Source organism: Phaseolus vulgaris, chromosome 5 (assembly GCF_000499845.2).
Source record: "Phaseolus vulgaris cultivar G19833 chromosome 5, P. vulgaris v2.0, whole genome shotgun sequence".
Taxonomy (NCBI): domain Eukaryota; kingdom Viridiplantae; phylum Streptophyta; class Magnoliopsida; order Fabales; family Fabaceae; genus Phaseolus; species Phaseolus vulgaris.
In genome coordinates this window covers 22,358,178-22,376,865 of record NC_023755.2, presented here as the reverse complement: position 1 = coordinate 22,376,865, position 18,688 = coordinate 22,358,178, and positions in this window count along the sequence as shown.

Sequence of the window (18,688 nt, the reverse complement as noted above, 5' to 3'; positions counted from 1 at the left end):
GGACCAAAAAGGTGGGTTTCAAGCCACATCCCAGTTACCAATAAGAAGAGGCCCAAATCATGAGGGATTCGTGCATGGGGTGTAGGGAATGCGGTAGTACGCACCACCATCAAAGAGCCACTGGGAAAGAGACGACTTGTAAGGGTCACGTCCCAGGGGTGATCTGCATGCATGACACGTGAATAGGGCAGGGAACGCCCAAGGTCGATGACCCTAGAGATTGGACGCATGAGTAGGCATCCTAGTGGTCATCTCACGCCAGATGCGCTTCGGCAGGGTAGCCTTACGGACTAAGATGACCCTAAGACTGGGTAATAATGTCGTTAAGGTGCGCCTACAGGATGTTTAAGTCACAGTCAGCAAGAAGGGCAGAGACACTGAAAGGTATATAAGAGGTAACAACAGACATAACAAGGTACACTTTTGTTAGTACGCATTACGCATTACTAAGAGAAGCAACACAGAGAGAGAGGACACACACAGTGCTCTCAGAGTTAGAGTTTGGTGTTTCATTGCCTGAGAGTTTGACTTGAGCATCGGAGTGTAAACGGCCGCGCGAGCGCTCTTTGTCTCTTTGTTTTCAGGTGTTTCTATCGGAGGAAAGGAACGTAGGAATGGAGGGCTCTTGGATGCGAAGTTATCAGAGGCACCAAGGACGCGAAGGTCAACCGGGAACAATACTAATTACTACTTACCTATGGGGGGGGAAAGGAAATAGATCATTTGAATTTCTAAAGTTAAAAATCATTATTTTTTATTTCTAATATAATACTAATTACTACTTATCTAGTGGGGAAAAAAGGTAATAGATCATTTCAAGAAATGCATAGAATGATTTGATATAATGCTACTATGAGATAAAAAAAAAACATAGTTTGCAAAATAAATTGTATTTAATTAACATTATAGACTAAAAAATATTTGAAAAATTAAAAGAATAAAAAGAAATTAATATTAGAAGAACTAAAACTGAAACCCGCATATTATATAAGAATTAAAAATAATAATTTTAAATTTTATAAAAATAACACATAAAAAATAAAAATACCTAATTATTGAAAAACTAAAAGTGTAATTAAATCTTGATTAAATGTTTTTTTAATGATCACTGATGTTTTTTTTATAAGAGTTAATATTTTTTCTGTAACCAGAGTCTTTTCTTGGTATATTTTGTTTTCTTCAATATATTTTCATTTTGATTTTAATATTATCGTTTTTGTTTTTTTTTTTTTTATCTTTTATATTTGGTTTTTTTCTTGAAATACAAAACAGAAAAACAATTTATCTAGAGCAGATATTGAAGCTGTACTATAAACATTTAATTCTTTAAATATAAAATAGAAAAACAATTTATCTACACCATATAGAGAAGCTGTACTATATTGTTTTTATATATATTATAAACATTTAATTCTAGAAATAAGTAAGTTTTAGTTTTTATAAAACTAGTTATTATTTTCTAAAGTTAACAATCATTATTTTTCATTTCTTATATGATACTAATTACTACTTACCTGTTGGGGGAAAAGGTAATAGATAATTTGAAGAAATGCTTAGAATGATTTGATATAATATTACTTTGAGATAACAAAAAAAAGACAGAGTTTGCAAAATAAATTTTATTTATTTAACATTATAGAATTAAAAAATATTTGAAATTTTAAAAGAATGAAAAAAAAATATTAGAAGAACTAAAACTGAAACTCGCATATTTTATAACAACTAAAAATAATAAATTTAAATTTTATAAAAATAACAAATGAAAAATAAAACTCACTAATTATTGAAAAACTAAAAGTGTAATTAAATTTTATTAAATGTTTTTTTAATCATCACTATTTTTTTTTGTCATAGAAGATTCTTGTGTCCAAAGTATGAATAATTTTTTTTCTCAAAGTCTTTTTCTTGTTATATTTTGTTTTCTTTATTATATTTTTTTAAAAATAAAAACTTTCATGTTAGGCATCACTGTACAACTTGATATCTCAGCTATGCTGACACCTAAAGTAACAACAATCATTTGTCATCACATGAAAAAAAATATTATTAAAAAAGAAAAAAAGAAAGAGAATATAAAAATATGGGAGGACTATACCAAAACTCATATGTTAACAAAAACGATACATAGGTAGACTATATTTATTCATAAAGAATTCTAAGAACAGTAACCCTAAACCTGATTTTCCCATAATAATTAAGACAAGTATTTCATCGATTACGAAGCATCCAAGGAACATTAGTCTTAGCAGTAAACGTAGCACAAATCAAAGCAGCATTCCAGTCAGACATTAGTAAGCCTCCCTAGCAGCCCCATCAGTGTTAATTTTAACCTAGTCAGGTGAAGGAAACTCCCATCTAACAAGAAGAGGACGAAGAAATTTACCAACACAAGTATTAATATAAAAAAACTTGATCACGTTGAAATCCAACATATCAGTCTTCATTGAAGCTTTAGACGAATTTCCCACTAGAAGAATTAAATCTTTAATAACCGAAATAGTCATAAAAACCTCAATCTTATCCTGAAAACGAACATAATTCCTCATACGTCATATCATTCAAATAGAAAAAGTTATCACAACAAGCTTAATCCAGTTAAACAAAGGACTACCATCACTCTTAATAAAAGAGAGAAGATCATCCTTATTAGAGAAATGATAAGTAGGAAAACTCTGTCGAACCCAACTCCAAATACGCAAAGCATTAGAACATTCAAAAAATAAATGTTGAATAGATTCCTCGTGCTTTTCACAAAGCGTACACATAAAACAAATATGCAAACCTTTATTTTGAATATGTTGATCTGTATGAAAAACTTTCCAAAGGATAAGAGTTTTGGAAGGCGGAATATATGAAGACAAAATAAATTTACCCCAACCACAGGGAACTCCTGGATCCACGAAAAAAGTCCTAGCCGATTTAAGAGTGAAACGACCAGACTCATCTAGAATCCACTTGGGAATATCTTGTTCCGCCCTAACCATGATATGACTAAAAAGATGAGGCATTGATGTAAAAACAATGAAATATTCCAATCACCACCTATCCAAAATTGAGAGATTATATCCGGAATGTTAGCACCATTAGATAATCCTACAATATTCGTTAAAGAAGTAGTACCACATCATTTATCATTCCAGAAACTAATAAAAGAACCTAGTCCAATAAGTATAATCAATTTTCATTTTGATTTTAATATTATCATTTTTTATCTTTTATATTTGGTGTTTTTTCTTGAAATATAAAATAAAAAAACAATTTATCTAGACTAGATAGAGAAGGTGTACTAGATTGTTTTTTTTTATATATTATAAACATTTAATTCTTGAAATATAAAATAGAAAAACAATTTATCTACACACCAAATAGAGAAGCTGTACTATATTGTTTTTTATATATTATAAACATTTAATTCTAGAACTAAGTAAGTTTTAGTTTTTATAAAACTAATTATTTTTTCTAAAGTCAAAATTCATTATTTTTTTTAATTTCTAATATGATACTAATTACTACTTACCTGTTGCGGGAAAAAGGTAATAGATCATTTGAAGAATTGCATAGAATGATTTGATATAATGTTACTATGAGATAAAAAAAACAGTTTGCAAAATAAATTTTATTTATTTAACATTATAGACTAAAAAAATATTGAAATTTTAAAAGAATAAAAAAAAATATTAGAAGAACTAAAACGGAAACCCGCATATTTTATAAGAACTAAAAATAATAATTTTAAATTTTATAAAAATAACAAATAAAAAATAAAACTCACTAATTATTGAAAAACTAAAAGTGTAATTAAATATTGATTAAATGTTTTTCTAATGATCACTTTTTTTTGTTATAGAAGATCCTTGGGTCGAAAGTATGAATAAAAATACATTAATGATAATAAATACAATATATGGAGTTAATTTTTTTTTCTGTAACCAGAGTCTTTTCTTGTTATTTTTTTGTTTTCTTCATTATATTTTCATTTTTTTTAATATTATCGTTTTGTTTTTTTTTTATCTTTTATATTTGGTGTTTTTTCTTGAATTATAAAGTAGAAAAACAATTTATCTACACCAAATAGAGAAGCTGTACTATATTTTTTTTTTATTATAAAAATTTAATTCTAGAAATAAGTAAGTTTTAGTTTTTATAAAACTAATTATTTTTTTTAAAGTTAAAAATCATTATTTTTTATTTATTTCTAATATCATACTAATTACTTACCTGTTGGGGTGAAAAGGTATATCATTTGAAGAAATGCATAGAATGATTTGATATAATATTACTACGAGATAAAAAAACAGAGTTTGCAAAATAAATTTTATTTATTTAACATTATAGACTAGAAAATATTTGAAATTTTAAAAGAGTAAAAAGAAGTTAATATTAGAAGAACTAAAACTGAAACTCGCATATTTTATAAGAAGTAAAAATAATAATTTTAAATTTTATAAAAATAAAAAATAAAAATAAAACTCACTAATAATTATTGAAAAACTAAAAGTGTAATGAAATCTTGATTAAATGTTTTTTTTAATGATCAGTAATTTTTTTTGTTATAGAAGATTCTTGTGTCGAAAGTATGAATAAAAATACGTTAATAATAATAAATATAATTAAGTATTTGAATAAAAACCTTTTAACAGTTATGTTATTGTAAAAGTATACTTATATTCATCCTGCTAATCTCTAAGTTTTTATAAGGTTTTAATGGATACCTTAATTGAAATTAAAATTATAATGATTTAAGTTTTTATTTGAATTTAGACTCTTTTTACACATTCACATTTATTAGACTTGATGTTGCTGAGCTGTTTTCTTCAGTTAACTCTTTGACAAATAATTTTTTTACCATCTAATCTATGAAACCACTAAACAGTTTAATCATATGTCTATTCTGAAAAATATTTGACTGTCTATTCTGAGAAGATTATTTTCTTTAATTTAATGTAATAAATTTTTCCTTTAATATTATTCTCGATTATTTTATATTTTCTCAATAGATAATATTTTGAAAAATAAACTAAAATATACTACTATTTGATGATTTGCATCCAAATAAGTACCAAGCTTCAACCTTAGCACATGTGGTTGAGTAGATGGCAATGAAGGCATAAGAACATGGATAAATGTGTCAACAACTTTTGTAATCTCCTCTTCTAGAAAAGGATTTGTGCCTGGAAAAAGGGTATATACCTAGGAGAGGATCTATACCCGTGAGTGAAATGGAATTTGAAGGTATGGCAGAATTAATCTCAATACACATTCGAATTACATGTACAATCTATATATTCTGTAAAATTTTGCTAAATCAAAATTTAAATTAGGATCCTGAAAGGGCATAAATGTAAAACACACACATTGCATCTATAAACTTCTGCATGGAAAGCGAAATGATATTATGCAACTAAGAAATACATATCACATGTAACATCCCTAACTAATATATAAATATGTGTTATTAAACTAAAAATCGGGTGTAAATATTTTTAAGAATATTTTTTATAAAAAAACATTAATCATAACATAACTACATATATTCATATCTATGTCAACATTTTACATCTTTATAACTATTTAAAATATATAAAAAAAATATAAATGTATGTTATATAATCTTGCCTAATAATACGAGTTTTACATCATAATAAAAGACTATCTATATATCTAATTGATGGGAAAAAACGCACGCGGAAGCAACACACAATCACGAATAAACTGCAGAAAAATAAACGACACAGGATTTAACGTGGTTCGGTTGCCAACTACAACCTACATCCACACAGACAACTATTAGGTTTTCATTCTGTCCTATTGCACACCAATTACAAGTACAATGATCTCTTTAAATAGAGATTATAAAAGAGACACAATGATTAAGTCCACTCACTAAACATGATGTCTAGTCAGCCCAACCCAATTGGTCCTGGCTTCATACCCAACAATCTCCCACTTGAAGCCACAAAACAATGTTCACCTGCGCTTCAACTGTGTACAATGATTAAGCCCACTCACTAAACATGGTGTCTAGTCAGCCCAACCCAATTAGTCCTGGCTTCATACCAACAATCTCCCACTTGAAGCCACAAAACAATGTTCACCTCCGCTTCAACTGTGTACAATGATTAAGCCCACTCACTAAACATGGTGTCTAGTCAGCCCAACCCAATTGGTCTTGACTTCATAACCAACAATCTCCCACTTGAAGTCATGGAACAATGTTCACCTGCCCCGCTTCAACTGTGTACATGTACTTTTGTAATCTGTCGACGAAACTCAATGTTCTACCTCTAGTTGCCACCAACCTTCTTAATCATTTTGAAGACTTCATTAAAACTCTCTTGAGTTTCAACACATCAGTCACTAACCCGTTTTCTGTTCCTACCGGCTCCCCACTTACAAGAACTACCGGATCCTAGAATAGCTTGAGAACAAACATACTCCATACTCAACAAGAAATTTTCTAGAGATGTTTCAACAACTGGAATATTGGTTCTCCTAACCCACTGTCGTTTAGGATCCTCAGCTGAAGCACGACCCATGCTCCCACTGCCATAAGTACCTTTGACTGGTCTACCTGAACTTTTCCATGCTCGTTCATCCTGAATCTGACCTGTGACTTTGGGTTTCTCTCTTGTAAAGACAACCTTCTTTTGCCTACAAGATTATGTGAATTGGACTTTGTTTATCTTCAGAACTGGGATGGTCACTCCCTCAGACGATAATTCGACCATATACAACGAACCTCTCTTTCTTCTGCGGGCCATGTTAAGATTTCCCTTAACGACCTTGCACTGTTGATTTCCGATCTTCACATCATGTCCCTGTTCGTCCAACTGCCTTTCCAAAGTCTCCAATAACTAGATTCTACAATGCTTCACTGCTGCAGAAACCATGACCCAGGAATCCACATTACTATCCGCGCAACAAACTAAAAGGTCCTCGTCCGCGAAGTCTTATGCAATGTTGACTTGTTTATCATTTGGGCATTGATTCCTGAAATGCCTCACCTCCTTGCAATTCCAACATGTTACACTTGAGCAATCCCGAGTCTTTGACTGACTCCTTCTTTTGTTCTTGCTCCCACTATCTCTGATATTTTTCTTACCTCTGATGACATATAGCGATTCACTAGATAATTTCCTATAACTCCTTCTTCGGACATCTTCGCCAAGAATGAGATCAAAAATCTTCTCAAAAGTGAATCCATCGGATCCCACTGAACTGATAACTGCTGTAACCATTCCAGATCAACTGTTAGGCAAAGATAATAGCAGTAGTAAAGCTTGAACTTCATCATCGAACTTAATGCCCACTGACATAAGTCTGGCTAAGATCGAATTCATTTTATTGATGTGCTTAGTAACTGAACTGTCTTAACTTCCTGTCGCAGCGAAAAACAGCCACACCCCGCGCCTAGCACCGCATTGTCACTGCTGCACCAATAGAAAAATGCACGTGCCACTCTGACTTTCGTCATTGTCACGCACTGCACCTCCGTGCCGTCTCGCTCACCGCAAGCACCTGCACTTGTTCGCCACGAAACGCGATCCGCCGCCGCACTGCCTGGACACGACCCTACTGCGAGCAAGCCACCTGCACAACGTCGCGATTCGCTACCACTCCTGTCACGATCCACACCACTGTTCGTCGCACCGTCTACTGCGCGCACCTGCCGTGAGTCGCAGGTTTGGGCTGTCGCGAATCCTGGGCCACCGTGAAACCCTAACTTTGGGACACCGCTGTAACCCCTGCAAAACCCTAACTTTGAGACGCTACTGCAGCCCCTACGAAACCCTAGCTTTGGCACGATGTTGCTGCCTCTATGAAACCCAAGCTTTGGGACGTTGTTCCCGCCTCTGTGAAACCCTAACTTTGGGATGCTACTGCAGCCCCTACGAAACCCTAACTTTGGGACGCTGTTGCCGCCTTTGTGAAACCCTAGCTTTGGGATGCTGTTGCCGCCTCTGCGAAACCCTAACTTTGGGACACTACTACAACCTCTGCAAAACCCCAGCTTTGGGACGCTACTGCAACCTCTGCGAAACCCTAGCTTTGGGACGCTACTGCAGCCACAATTTTCATGTCTCGAGTCAATTAATTTCTGCTGATCGGATCTCTAGTGTGTAAACGAACCAAGCTCTGATGCCACTTGATGGGAAAAAACGCACGCGGAAGCAACATACACAATCATGAATCAACTGCAGAAAAATAAACGACACAAGATTTAACGTGGTTCGGTCGCCAACTGCAACCTACATCCACATGGACAACTATTAGGTTTTCATTTTGTCCTGTTGCACACCAATTACAAGTACAATGATATTTTTAAATAGAGATTATAAAAGGGACACAATGATTAAGTCCACTCACTAAACATGGTGTCTAGTCAGCCCAACCCAATTGGTCCTGGCTTCATACCCAACAATCTCTCACTTGAAGCCACGGAACAATGTTCACCTGCGCTTCAACTGTGTACAATGATTAAGCCCACTCACTAAACATGGTGTCTAGTCAGCCCAACCCAATTGGTTTTGACTTCATACCCAACACTAATCTCCCTTAAGGATATTAAAAATGAGTTGTCCATGGGAAGATCTTCTAAAATTTTCTTGAATAACTTCTATTAAAGAGGTTCATATTCTACTCGTACTCATGACATATGAAAGAAAATCATAGAAAAGAGTGAGGTATTTGTAAGCCTTAAATATCAATCTTAATAAACTTAACATGTAATAACTAACAATTGGGGCCTAAACTTTGACCTACAACTTTAAGACTCAATCTCACTTTATCAAACATATGGATATATGTCCCACTTCTAATGATACCCTATAAACATCAAAACTTTATTGGAATATGAATGAGTAGTTGAGTATTTTTCATTTAAAAATTAGTACACTTATAACTGTTTTTCTTGAGAATATCAACCATTTTTCAGTCCACAAAAGAGATATATACTTAATATATCTAACATTGGCGATGTTGAACAAGTATCAAAGAATCCCAAGTTTGTTTTATGAATATCTTAGTTCAGGACACTATTCTAAACTATCCAGATATCCACCTATTTGGTAAGTATTGAAATTCATCCCGTAGTGTACCTAACTATGACCTCCCAACTAAAGACACCCATGCGTTAAGCATAATCCTAACTCATTACAAGGAACCTATGACTATTTCTTAATTCAATTCACATAATTTTTGATTTTTTCAAGGATCACATAATTTGATGATTGTTAAGATATGTCATATTTTGTCTTAACGAATAATTTATACACATAATCCAAACAAATATAAAAAAATGCTTGAAAATAAATAGAGTATATATGTAACTTCCTTTTACCCAAGTTTGTTGAATTTAAAATTTATTTATTTTTAATTTAATTTATTTTTTCAAAAAAACTTATGTTAGGCATCCCCATGAAGTTTGACATCTCAGTCAGGCTAACATCCCAGACTTCGCTAATAATGTGTCTTCACATGAAACAAAATATATTAAAATAAGAAAACAAAGTACAAGCGAACTTGGGAGACTAGATCAAACTCATGCAAAAAAATACAAGAAGATTCCTTAAAAGCTTAAGCAAAACAAAACATAGGGAGTTTAAACTTATTATGAAAAATATCTAAGGTCATAGATGGAGGTAGCTTGCTATACCAAACACATTCAAGCCTATGTAGCAACTTTAAAGAAGTAAATTTATCAGCACAATGGTTGTCTTCTCTAAAAATGTGTGAAACTTTGAACTGTGTGGCTTGACAAAAAGACAAACATTTATTCCATCTATTATGAAGAGACCAAATGACAAGTTTCCTTGAAGTAAAAGCAAGACATATCGCGGTAGAGTCGTATTCAATGCACAATCTCCTAAACCTATATCTCTCACCTTTTCAATAGCACGCCCATGAATTCAACAAAAAAAAAAGACTTTTGGACTCTAAGGAATGAAGAGAAGGATCCAACAAAATTCCCCATAATACCTCTAAAGATACCAGCACATGAAGCGAGTCGAGGAGGCCCTCGAGCAGCCTCATTCGTGTTGACTTTAGTCCAATTTATTGTTGGAAAATTCCATAAAACCTTAATAGGCTTACTAAATTTCCCAGGCCAAGAGCAAATACCAAAAACTTTCAATATAAGAAAATTAGACATATAATTAAACATGAGCTTATCATAATAGTTTCCATAACATCTTATATATTCTTTAATGGAATTGATAGCTACATGAAGATTCACTCCCTATTGAAACCTGGCATAATTTTGCCTCCTCTAAATCATCTAGATTGAATAAGAGATGGCAACAAGCCTAATCCATTTCACAATAGGACTCCTAGGAGATTTCATTAAAGAGGTAAGGTCAATAACAAAAGAGAAACACAACCTAGGAAGTGCTTGTTGAAGCTAGTGTGATGGAACCCTAAGTTATAAAGCAACCACTAAGCTAGCCCAAACTTTTAGAAGGATGACCAGGAGCATGACACAAGACCCAAGGTTAGGCCATGTTCAACCCATAACTAGTGCTTTAGAGCCTCTTATTCCTCAGAGGATTACAAGGAGCAGAGCCCACATAATTGGACTTGAGCACCAACTATTTTTCCTACTTTTGATTTCAATAGATTAGGGTGTACTTAGCATAATTGGGCTTGTGCCAAGCCCACCTAAACCTAACTTTTAGAAACACATCCCAAAATTATCGATTACCTTCACTTAACCTAGTTTCTAGAAGATTTCCTCTAGCTTGGGTGACACCTAGGTTGACCTACCTTCTAGAAGGTTTCTCTTCATTGCTGCCCTCTATCCTTCATTCTTGCTCTCCAAGGCACTCTTACTCTTTTCCTTTGTCTCCTTTTCCATTTTCGCCATTTACCTTTATCTTAGATTGCTTTATTTTCATGTTCATCGTCATCTTCAACTTAAATTGTGTTTTACTCTTTGCTCTCTTGAAGAGAACCTTCACACTTACTTAACCACTTGCTTACGTTCGTGTCCAATGACAATCTTCATTGAGTATCACCATATCATTGCTAATCAAAATCATAATCTTCATGTGCAATTCTAAAATCAACTCACATCATAGTACGACACAATCAAAGCATCAGGGCATTCAAAATCCAGGTGAGAAATGGATTCCTCCTATGAGCCACATAAAGACACATAGAGCAAAAAACCACCCCACATTTTTGTACTTTTATATCAAATGGTAGCCTATTATGTAAAATCTTCTGAAACACTAAAGATTTAACAGGAGGTATAGAATAAGACTGATAGTTGTCGTTTTGCTATCAAATTAATATGATTATAGCGTAGTTTTGTCTAACACTAGAGAGATGATAGTATAATCGTGGTCAGATGACCTCATGTCGTCTCCCAACAAATCTAATAGTAAAATCAGTAAATTTGTGTTTAGAATCTATCTGCATGCAATAAAATTCAGCAATAACAATAATAATAAAAACGGGGTTGAGATAGTTGTGCAGGAAATATAAAAGAGACTAAAATAGCAAATAAAAAGCGGTTGATCCCCAAGTTCTTCCACCATTGAATTCTTTATAGATTCTCTAAAGATTAATCCTTTCTCTATCGTCCAATAGAGCTAAACCAGATTGAACATGCGCCAATCTGATTCAACTGAAACTCACCAGTAAAGCATGCACCTATTGGTTTAATCAACACCCACTTTGTTCCATACATATACTCCATGTGAATGCTTATCTCCTCTCTCTTGAATCATGCGCCCAAGAAATTAATAAGGACAATGCGAACTAACTAAGAAACTAAAGTTTAAGATAAGGAAGACTCACAATCATGCGTAAGTACAACCTCTCACAAAAACCAGTTTTTCAGGAGATTAGAATATTAAAACAATTGCTATAGAGAATTAAAAAAAATGAAACTTTTATTGACCAAAACCTCATAACTCAATAGGGAATTACAAAGGAAACAACCAAAAGGCTAAGCCTTCCATGTAGAGGAAAAATAAAAGAATTACAAAGAAGAAAAGAAACTAAGAAAACCCTATGAAGCTCTTATGAAATGCGATTCCAAAAAGCTGCTTCTTCCTTCCTCCAAAGTCTCTTTTATAATCTTCTTTTCCTTGCCCAAAATCAAACTAAAAATCTTCATTATGATATTGTTTTACAATTATCAGATGTTTCCTTTCATGTTTCAAATTATTAAACATATATCTTCATTCGTACACAGTCTCAGATTTTATTCTTGATTCTCTTCCAAATATATTGTTTCCAATTTTCTTCAGATTTGTGCATTGATTGTAATTGATTCCCATATTGTTGTGAGAGATATTGTAGAAATTTTCATTCAATTCCTTTTCTTAGATATTTGCAGATCTAATTCTCTAATTTTTTTTTATTTCAGATTTTGTTTCCTGTTTTGATCCAAAAGAAGCAACTTAGGTTAAAAATACAAAATTAACAGAAATAATAATAAAGGCCCAAATAAACCTAATTAGAAGAATATTAATTAAAACAATGGACTTATTTATTATTATAGTCCAATAATCCATGATTAAGGCTATTAAGTGAGAATAAATATATGTTCATCAAAGAACAAATTAAGTACCCCCATTCACAAATATTACCTTTAGGTGCACAGTAAAGACAAGCTAATTTATGACTTAAAACACTAGATTCTTCAGGTATCCAGTTAGGAACATCTTTACCCGAGAGATAATAACATCCTTCAAGCTTAACAACTTTGATATGTTCAACAAGGATGAATGAAAATCCCAATAACTCCCATTCCAAGCATCCACAACTTTAGAATATAACTTAACACGTTTAAAATAAGGAACTCATGCAATTAAAGATATACATATAGAAGAACACCATATATCATTCAAATTATTAACATTGTTGTAAGCTCTTCCAAGAACTATTGTCCAAGACCACAAAATAAAAATCTTTTATACTCAGCCATATGGAAGAAGACCGAAACGTAAGAATCTTCAGATATTTATTTCTAAGAAATCAGGTTTTAATAAGAAGAGACCATTGGGTCTAATTAGCAGTAAAGCTCCAAGCTAGTTGAAGAAGATAAGCCTTATTCTCAACATGAAAGTTAGTTACCTGCAAACCGCTTTCATATTTAGGAGAATAAATTTTGGCCCACTTAACCGTGATTTGTTTAAGAATATCACCAGTTAAAATGAATTTTCTAATCCACTAATTAATTTGATTAAGCAATCTTAGCGACCATTTGTAGATATGGAAGCTATAAGAAAGAAAGCAAATAGTATTAACTAACTACATTCTACCTATCATACTTAAGGCTTTAACTTTTCAGGAAGCAATTTTAACCTTGACTTTATCTATAAGAGGCTGAAGGAACTTAGACAAAAGGAATACTTCCATTACTACATTGTATAATAGTTTTGATCTGTCTTATAAAGCTCACAAAGTCATTAACAAAGAAAAAGTGACTTTTGTTATAATTAATGTATTTACCCCAAAAAGAAACATATAAAGATAAAAATTTCATAAGATTTCTAAGGCTTTTAGAGTAGCCTGCAAAAAAGAATAATATCATCATCATAAAGAACATGGGAAGGAAACTCAGAGACTAGCCATTGGGAGCATTTCTTTACTAGATATGAGATGGGAAATACCCGTGCTCAAAACTTCTTTAGCCAACAAAAAAAAAGCAAGGGAGAAAGAGGACCCGTTGTCTAACCCCTCTACTACAAGGAAAAACCTTGCCAATTTTCCATTGATTTTAAAGGAGAGCATAGCAAATGAGAGAATAACTTGTCCACTTTATAAAGTTCTCATAAAAACTGAGTTGCTTTAAAACCAATTGCAGAAAATTCCAATTTAAAGTATCAAAATCTTTTTAAATGTTTATTTTAAAAGCTATATTACCTTTTAACTTTTTTCCCAGCATATACCTTCAAAAGAACCAAATTGGTTAGAAAAAATAATCCTTGAAGTAATGAGAGCCAATCTCTCAGTTAAAATCTTATAAATGATTTTAAACCGAAAATTAGATACAACAATAGAATCCATTTCAAGGATTTTCGGAATCAGAGAAGCAACATTAGAATTCATTTCAAGAAAAATCCAACTATGAAGGAAGAACTGTTTCACACCATTACAAACATCTTTACCAATAAAATCCCAACAAGCATGATAAAAAGCACCACCAAAACCATGAGGATCTGGAGAACTATTAAGATTAAAGACTCCTTTCTTTATTACATATGAGTCAGGACATTTGGTGATGGCAGAGGCCTCAACTCAGGACCAATCACTAGGGCAATGGCCAAAACAAGATTGCGACTCTACTACTGATGACAGAGACACTCTCTTATATATGTTTGAAGGTGCCATAACCTAGTGTAATTTTTAGAGTAGGATTTAAATTTCTAGCTTAAAAGTAGAATATGATTTTGACGAGTATTTTGGCTTTAATTAGATTAGAGTTATGGTTAGGTTTCTAAAACCTACTTAGGGTTTAATTAGGCTCAATTATGACCCATCTTAAACTCTGGGCTGATCACATGAGACCTTGCACGCTTAGCATAGTCACATTGTTCACATTTCCTTCACACTTGCCTTGTGACTTATATTAGGCGCCTAATTCAAATTCAAAGCTCCCACCAATTCTTTTGTATTTTGGCCGGACCCTATACTTATAAATAGGGGTGCTTGACTTTTCAAAATTCAGATAAAATATATGAGTGTTATATTGCTGAAATTGCAAGCCTTAACTCTCTTGTCTAGCCTCTTTAGGATAAACACCCTTTGATCTCATCCCACTTTTTTTCCAAGTGATTTGGCCTCACTAATCACCCCTCTACACCTCACGACAACTCCATGGAATTCATGACTTCATAGGAGCTCTCCTTGATGCATCTTCTCCATTTGCTTCCACCAATTCCAAGCTATGCTAAAGGAAAATCCAATAGGGTGAGAGGATGCTATCATTTGGTATCTATAGAGGTTTGGTTCATCAAGAGCTAAGTGTTTTCTTCTTCTAATTCTTGTTCTTAATTCCATGTTGTCTCAATTGATTTCTTATTTGTCTTGAATTCTTTCAATTACATTTTCTTACTGTTTTTATGCTGCTATTTTTATTTCTATTCGGTTTAAATGTGTTATTGTTCTTGAACCATCCATATGAACTTTTTTAGGCTTCCAATAAGTAAACTTTGTGTTCTTTTATATTTGTTTGAGTCTTATTTCAATTTTAATCGGTGCAATTAGTTTTAATTAGAGTCACTTTAATTTTGAATTCAAGTTCAAGTAATGTCTAGTCATCTACTTCCAAGAATGTTCACAATTTCGTGTAATACCGATTCTAATAGCTTTAGTTATTTGTTTTAATTTGACTTTTACCTATGATCTGAATTTGAGATTTGGTGCATTTTAATTTTTACATATTTGAATTATATACTTGTTGTTAGTTCCAAACAAGTTCCGGTTTCATCAATTTCTTTTGTCTTAAGTTGTGAAATCTGTTTTTGAAATCAATTAGGAATCCTCTATTTTTTCAGAATTTACTATTGAACGAATTCATTTACTATAATTAGAGTTGTTGATAAAAAAATATAAAACTCTGGAATTGAGTACTTTGAAGTTTTGAGAAAAAAGTGAAAAAAAGAATTACATCAAAATTTAAAAGAGAAAAAAATGACAAATCAATTACGAACAAAGTGCAAAAGAGTTGTTTCCATAAAATTGAATTGAGCAGCGAGTTTAAAACATTTATTGCAATTAATTGGCGAATTGTTTTTGTGAAATTCCAGTATTCAGTTTATTCATTGAAGTTTCAATGATAAAAATTTTAAGGGTTGAATCCAAATATAAATTTCAACATAAATCCAACAAGTTTGTGAAAATTCATTACATAGTGCTTTTTGGTTTTATTAATCTATTCTAGACCCTTTGATTAGGATTCAATTTGTGTGCTAGCATTTCTTTGTGAACCTTATTTTCTTGATTGAAAATTATAATCTAATCATTTGAAGTAGTACTGATGACTATTTTACAACAAGTGTACCGTGTTAAAAGTAATCATTTGTTCCTAAGGACAAATATCGAACCCATAAGAAGAATTGAATTATCAAGTAAAAGATTCACTAAATAGAAAACAAAATAGTAAAGTTACTATTTCAAGGGACGAGGTCGGTTCGTAACCCAAGGGAACGGTTCGTAACCGACCTCGTCCTCGCCCATGGGGCAAGGGAGGATGTAACTGTCGAACCATGCTGTTCGACCTTGGCGTTCCCACGCAAGAGGGAGGCTCACTAAGGAACCATATTATTCCCAATCTTGGTGTTTCTAACCCAAGCGAACGGTCCGTAACTGGCCTCATCTTCGCCGCTTAGGGCAGGGGAGGATTCAACTGTCAAACCATACTGTTCGACCATGGCGTTCCCACGCAAGAGGACAATCATTCAGGAGACCCTGAGGACACCTCAAACTACCATAGACAATATGGCAGAAGTCCAGCAGATCAGCACACCATAAGAGGGAGAGATCGGACGTCGATGGTCTGAACAGTTATATTGGGCCACGTAAGGAGGGACCCAGAGTTACACAGTTATCAGTTGAAAGCATCAGATATGAGGAAAGCCTAAGTCACGAGGGATCCATGTAGGTGGTGTGTATAGCATATTCAGGCGGGGCACAAGTAAATAGTTGCTGGAAGCGCTAAGGCCCGTTAGGGTTAGGGTTTTCGAAGGAAGCTGCATGCATGACACATGAATACTCAGGAAACCCACAAAATAGATGGCCCTAGAGACTTGGTGCACAAGTTGGTACCCAGGCGACCATTCTGTTAGTCGTTGCACTCGAGTTAAGGGAAGTTCCATGTGCCAGATTACACTAAGATTATGTAATAGCAGCGCAGGAACATTCTCCAAGGAACCCTAAACATGGGTGACAAAACAAAGGTAAACCCTAGTTTCAACCTATATAAAGGGTGCTAAGAACCCTAGCAAGGTACACAGTTTCTAAGACTGAAACTACTTTATACACTTAGTGTTTCTTTGCCCTTATACTGACTTGAGCGTCGGAGAGCAAACGGTCGTCAAGGCTCCCTTTGTCTTTGTAGGTGAGAGATTCTTCAACCAAGGAAGTTCGATTCTCAGGCGGAGATAGAAGGGCCAAAGGCTACCGTTCAAGTCAACCGACGAAGCGAGTCAATCGACGAGAACATTTGGCGTCCACCGTGGGGCCCGATAAAACAAGGTCCCACTCGTAATCGTGTTAAGAGATTTTACCAACAATATAAGGAGTACGAGGCAAGGATCTGCTATGGCCACAGGTGTCGTGCCCCCTAGAGGGGACAACGTCACCATGCAACAACTCATGGAGTCCAGGTGGTCAGGTTCAATCCCACATATGAGGCCATGACGGTGCACGCCTTCACCAAGGGAATGCTGCCAGGACCCTTTAGTGAATCACTGCTCAGGTTCTACCCAAAGACGTTCTGCGAGATCAGGCGTTGGGCTTTGGCGCACATCACTGCGGACGATCGAGTCACAAAGAAATGTGCCTTCGTCGGTCCTGTTCGACCTCGAGCAGCAGATCGACCTCAACCCATGAGGGTGCACAAGGCGACCACAGAGAAGAAGGGCGCGGGAAGGCAACAACCCTACGAGAAGGCCCAGACTGGAACGTGCACGCGGAGAGACCCGCCCCCAAAGGATAATTTTCGTGTAGAGCTCGAGGAACTGATCCTTATTCCTAACATAGCGGCAAGATTGAAGAAGCCCCCGAAAACAGACAAAAAGATGGCCACCCCATACGCAACTGCTTGGCCCTGGCACACCAGTTGGATGATCTAGTGAAAATCGGCTTCTTGAAGGACTACCTCCAGGAGCCGCAGGAAGATCTGGCGTTGGTGACCGCAAGAACAGATAGGGGCACGAGGTGCCCATTCATGGTGAAATCAACACCATCTCTGGAGGATTCTCAGGAGGAGGATGCACCGCCTCCCAGCGAAAGAAGTACGCGCGAGAGGTGACGGCAGTAGAGGTACATGAGGCAGATAATACTCCCAATGTCGACCTCGTCTTCACCAAGGCCGACTGCTAGGACGTCATCCCACACGACAGCGATCCAGTGGTGATTTCAGTAGTAACGACAGGGAGAAGGGTGCATCGCGTCCTCGTGGACCAGGGAAGTTCAGCCGATGTGATGTTCTGGTCGACCTTCAACAAGTTACAGTTGTACCCAGACCAGTTAAGGCCTTATATCGGTTGCTTGTACGATTTCGTTGGAGACCAGGTGGAGGTGCGTGGACACATAGAGCTGAGGACGACCTTCACGGATGGCACAGCCTCGCGTACCGCAAGTATTAGGTACCTCGTTGTTAACGCTCCATCAACCTATAATATACTTTTGGGTAGACTTGCTTTGAGCAGGATTGGAGCGGTGGCCTCCACGAGGCACATGAAGAGGAAGTTGCCTTCCCTCGAGGGTACGGTGATCACCATCAAGTCTGATCAAAAAGAGGCTAAGAAGTGTTACGAGAATAGCCTCAAGACGAAGAGATGAGTGTTTGTTGTTACCACTCAGCCCCCAAAGGAAGAAGGGGTCACCCGTGCAGAGATCGCCCGGGAGAGACGGCCCGAACCTGCCGAAGACGTGTTGGAAAGGGAGATCGGTGGGAAGATGTTCAAGCTTGGCAAATCCTTAGGCCAAGAGACACGGGATCAGATTGCCA